General features: G+C 33.0%; 2 non-coding genes across 2 annotated transcripts; both read left to right on the top strand.

Annotated features, from left to right (window-relative positions):
- The first annotated feature begins 875 nt into the window (after positions 1 to 875).
- LOC122737621 lies at positions 876 to 982 on the top strand. Its single transcript, XR_006354438.1, has one exon. It is a non-coding gene; the product is annotated as a U6 spliceosomal RNA (small nuclear RNA).
- Positions 983 to 3,876: 2,894 nt separating this feature from the next.
- On the top strand, positions 3,877 to 3,987 carry LOC122737731. Its single transcript, XR_006354522.1, has one exon. It is a non-coding gene; the product is annotated as a U6 spliceosomal RNA (small nuclear RNA).
- Positions 3,988 to 5,534: the final 1,547 nt, after the last annotated feature.

Here is a 5,534-nt window from a genome sequence, read left to right as displayed (position 1 = left end):
AATGCATTAAATCATTATTGATTAGAGAAATGCAAATTATAACAACCCTGAGATGCCACTTTATACTTATCAGATTGGTTAATATGACAGCAAAGGAAAATGAAAGATGTTGGAAGAAATGTGGGAAAATGGGAACAGTAATGCACTGCTGGTTGAGTTGTGAACTGATCCAACCATAATTGAGAGCAATTTGGAACTATTCCCAAAGAGCTATAAAATCATGTATATCCTTTGACCCAACAATACCACTACTATGTTTGTGTTCCAAAGAGATTTTTAAAAAGGGAAAAGATGCATATGTACCAAAATATTTATAGTAGCTATTTTTGTGGTGACTAAGAATTGAAATCAAAGGGATGCACATTAATTGGGGAATGGCTAAACAAGCTGTGGTATATGATTGCAATGGAATATTATTTTGCTATAAGGAATGATGAGCAGGATGATTTCAGAAAAACCTGGAAAGACTTACATGAACTCATGCAAAGTGAAGTAAGCAGAAGTAGAAGAAGAGTAACAGCAATATTGCATGATGATCAATTGTGAATGACTTAGCTGTTCTGAACAATACAATGTTCTAGGACAGACCCAAAGGATTCATGATGAAATATGCCACTCATATCCAGAGAAAGAACTTCTGGAGTCTGAATGCCAATTAAAGCATACTATTTTTCACTTTGTTTTTTTCATGTTTTTTTTTTTTGGTCTGTTTTCTTTTACAACATGACTAATATGGAAATATGTTTTGCATGATTGCACATGTATAACCTATATCAAATTGCTTACCTTCTCAGGGAGAGTGGAGAAGATGGAGGGAGAGAGAGAATTTGGGACTCAAAATTAAAAAAAAACCAATTGTTAAAATTTTTTTTACAGTGCTTGTTTTGGCAACACATATACTAAAATTAGAACAATACAAAGAAAATTATCATGGTCCCTGTCCTAGGATGACACACAAATTCATGAAGCATTCCATATTTTTTGTCTTGGAGATGGAGGAGGGAGAAAAATTTGGAATTCAAAATATATTTATAAAAACAAATGTTTAAAACTATCTTTACATGTAACTGGAAAATACTATTAAAATTGCCTTTACATACAATAAGGAAAAAGTATATTTTTTAAAAGTGCTTCCTACCTGGCTTCTGTAACTCATGTAATTCTGGTGCAAACCAACTCTCTGGCCAGATTAATCTTTTTTTTTTTTTTTTTTTGGCTGGGCAATGGGGGTTAAGTGACTTGCCCAGGGTCACACAGCTAGTAAGTCAAATGTCTGAGGCCGGATTTGAACTCAGGTACTCCTGAATCCAAGACCGGTTCTTTATCCACTGCACCACCTAGCCGCCCCAAGATTAATCTTGCTAAAATATCATTTTCACCATGTCAGTCGCTGCTCAGCCCTCACTGTTTATCAATTCCAGTCTATACTCATTAAATAGACATTCAAAAACCCTCACTTTATTTCACTGGATCTTTCATTTCTCAACACATATCAATCAGACCTTCAAATTGGGCCACTATTCATATTATTTCTGAACATAGTTATTTCCTTGTGCTTTGGCTAATATTCTCTTTGCAATGCCCTCAAATTACCCAGGGATAATTTAGCCTTATTAGTATCATATATGGCATTTGATGATATTAAATTTTGCACTCATGTGTGTAAGTTTTCCCTCCCCAAGCACATCTTCCATGAAGACAAGCAGTATGTTTTATATTTCTTGTTTTACTCCATAGTACCTAGAACAATGTTGGGCATTCAGTAGAAGTTCATCACTAGTTAAACTGAATTTTAAATGGACAAATTGTCTTAATGAGTATACATACATACATACTTATATATATATATATGTTTTAACATCTTTATAAAAACGAATCATATACTAGGAAATATGTTCAATAATAAATGCAGAAAGGTAGATAAATGTATGTTTTATGCACTATAATGGAATAAAAGTTATAATAAATAAAGGAAACATGAACAAAAGATGCAGATGAAAATAGAGACAAAATAATGGCATCTTAAATATGATCAGGTAAAAGAAAAATCACAGAAATAATGATTATATTAAGAGAATTGTCATCAAACCAAAATATGTGGGGTTATGCTAAAGCAATCCTTAGAAGAAAATTCTTGGCTCTGAACACATATTGACAAAGAGAGGAGTAATTAATTAGGCATGCAATTTAAAAACTAAAAAACTAAGAAATTATGCATTCCACAATAAACTCAAAAATAGATATCTTGAGAATCAAAGATAGAAACAAAATTAAAAATAAAATAACTATTGATGTAGTAAACAAAAGAAGAGCTGCTTTTTAAAAAGACAAAAAAATGTGACAAGCTAATAATAGCTAATCTGATAAATAAGGGAAAAAACAAATTATCCAGATCAAAAAATGGTAAGGGGCCATAATAAATAAAGAAGAAATAAAGGAAACTATCAGAAATTACCATACAAAATTTATGGTAAAAGAAAAGAGAAAGCAAAATAGATTAATGTCTATAAAAGTATAAAATATACAAATTTATTAATAGGAAACAGACTCTAAAACAACCCAATCCCAGAAAGAGAAAACTTAACAAACCACAGATGAACCCCTGCTCCAAATGGATTTATAAGTTAATTCTATCATTTAAAGAAAAAATAATACTTATGCTATATAAACTGAGGGAAGGCTCCCATTAAACTTGCTCTATGAAATGTAAGAGAGTTCCCCCATGAGAAGGCATCTGAGGGCAAGCCATGTGGCTTGGAAGATCAGTTCCTTGGCATCAGGAAGTGAAATTTGATGTTTCCGGTTGAGACAGGAGGCTTCTGGGAGGAGGAAGGAAGCGTTGGGCCCTTTTTGTTCCTGACCTCGCTATGGCAGGTCGGATGATGGGAACTCTTAGAAATAGATTTTTAACCTTTCTCTCTGATCACTAGATCCTAATGCTCTTTAATAAATACCTAAAAGTCTAAACTCTTGCTAAAGCTTCTAAGTTATTGGTGACCACTTGTTAGATTTTTAGACAGTATAGCTAGATAGCAACTTTACAGAGACAAAGATGGTTCTACTACCCAAACCAGGGAGGTAATCAGCAGAGAAGTAGATTTATAAACTATATCAATAATGGGTACAAGAAATATTAAATAAAATATCAGCAAAGAGGCTACAGAAATATGTACAAAATTATTCATCATGACCAAATTTGGTTCATAAAAGTAACTTAAGAATGGTTCAACTTTAGGAAAACAGCATAATTAATCATATTAAAAATTAAAATAAAAACCACATGATTTTTTTGAACCGATGCAAAAAAACCTGAGACAAAATGCACTAATTTATGTTTAAAAGACATGAGGCTTAGGAATGAAAGGCTTTTTCTTTACTACTATCAAAAGCATCTATCTAAAATCAAGAGTTGGTATTATTTATCACAGAAAAACATTGGACACTTGCCAAGTAAGGTCCAGAGTGAGGCAAAAATGCCTACAGTATCTACTATTATTAGGCACAGTACTAGAAATGTTGGCTATAGAAATAATGGGGAAAATTTCAGAGAATGACTATAGGCAAAAGAGGAGACAAAATTGTAGAAGATATGACAATTTACTTAGCAAGTCCTAATGAAGAGGAATGGAGGGAAGGAGTGGGGGAGAAGGAGCGAGAGAGATAGACAGAGACAAAGACAGAGACAGAGACAGAGAGAGAATACCTTTAAAAATTGCCAAGATACAAAATAAATAAAAACCAAACAAAAACAATCCATCAAAATTCCTGTATGCAACTAATAAAAAGTAGGAGGAAAGAAAAGACAAATTTCATTTAACATTTTTAACAGTATTAACTATTGAGGAATTCAACTCCTTCCTTATAAAGATACAAACAGTGCTCACTTCTGCAGCACATATACTAAAATTGGGACGATACAGAAAAGATTAGCATGGCAAATTCATGCAAATTCATGAAGCGTTCCATAAAGATACAAACAGAATCTATGGAAATATAACTACAAAACAATCTTCACAGATATAAAAGAAGTCCTAAATAATTTGGGAAATATTCAATGTTTGTAACTTGGTCTTAGTATTATTCCAATCAAAGGGCATGCTTTATAGAATATTTAAGCACAATAATCACAAAGTTTACTCCATATGAACTTTGTGATTATGGCATTTAAGTCAAGAATGTCAAGGGAATAATGAAGTAATTAGGAATAAATGGATCTTAGCATTTGTTATTGCTCTTCAGTCATGTCCAGTTCTTTGGGACCCCACCTGGGTTTTCTTGGCAAAGTTACTAGAGTAGTTTGCCATTTCCTTCTCCAACTCATTTTACAAACGAGGAATCTGAGGCAAATAGGGTTGCCCAGGGTCACACAGCTAGTGTGAGGCCAGATTTGAACTCACAAAAATGGGTCTTCCAAATTCTGGGCCCCACATTCTATTCACTGTGCCACATAGCTGCCCTGAGCTCAGCATTGCCATATTTCAAATTATATTTCAAAATCATTCATTGTTAGAACTATATTCTACTTGATGAAAAATATGTAAAAGTAAATCTGTGAAAGAGATTAGATAAGGCAAATCCAGAAGAGGAGAGCCCTTTATTTCAACAAAACTTGCTGGAGGGAAAAAAAGAAATTGGTTTGGAAAAAAGTAGGGGTAACTAAGCATATTAAAGGCCAGCTAGGTGGTGCAGTGGATAGAGTTCCAGCACCTCAAGTCAAGATCTGAATTCAAATATAGCTTTAGACATTTACTGGATGTGTGATCCTGGGTAAGTCATTTAACCCTGTTTGCCTCTGTTTCCTCATCTGTAAAATGAGCTGGAGAAGGAAATTGCAGACCACTCCAGTATTTTTGCCAAGAAAATCCCAAATGGGGTCAATGAAGAGTTGGATATGACTGAAAAGACTAAACAAGTTTCTTAAAGCATGTACCACAATAAATTCCAGATGAATAAATTATTTAAATGTAAATATCATGCAATTTTAAAAATAGCAACAAGTTAAAGGTAACATCTTTCACAACCATAGCTAGTACAAGAATTTATAATCAAATATGGGATGGAAGAAGTTATGTAAAGTTAGGATTCTGCCAAAGATAATCAATACTGCTAGAATTAGAAGGTACACCATAGGAAAAAAATCTTTGCAGTAAAATATCTGATAAAAATCTGATGCCCCAAATATATAGGGAATTGATAAAACTCCATTAGATTAAGAACTTTCCCCTGTAGATAAATGGTCAAAAGATAGGGATAATTTTCAAAAGAAGAAATTGCAAGCTATCCACGGCCATCTGAAAAACTAATCAAAATTACTAATAATTACAAAAAGGAAATTAAAATAACTCTTAAGTATCCTTTCCCACTCATCAAATAACAAAAGATGGGGGGAAATGAGAAAATTGGGTTAAAGAGGATACACTAAATCTCTGCTGGTAGATCTATCAATTGGTGCAACCATTCTGGAAAACAATTTGTAATTATATAAGAAAAAATACTAAACTGTTCATACCCTTTGACCCAAGCCTATTATTACT

Source organism: Dromiciops gliroides, chromosome 1 (genome assembly GCF_019393635.1).
Source record: "Dromiciops gliroides isolate mDroGli1 chromosome 1, mDroGli1.pri, whole genome shotgun sequence".
NCBI lineage: Eukaryota > Metazoa > Chordata > Mammalia > Microbiotheria > Microbiotheriidae > Dromiciops > Dromiciops gliroides.
The sequence above is the reverse complement of the archived record's forward strand: the minus strand, read 5'-3'. Positions and strand labels throughout refer to the sequence as shown.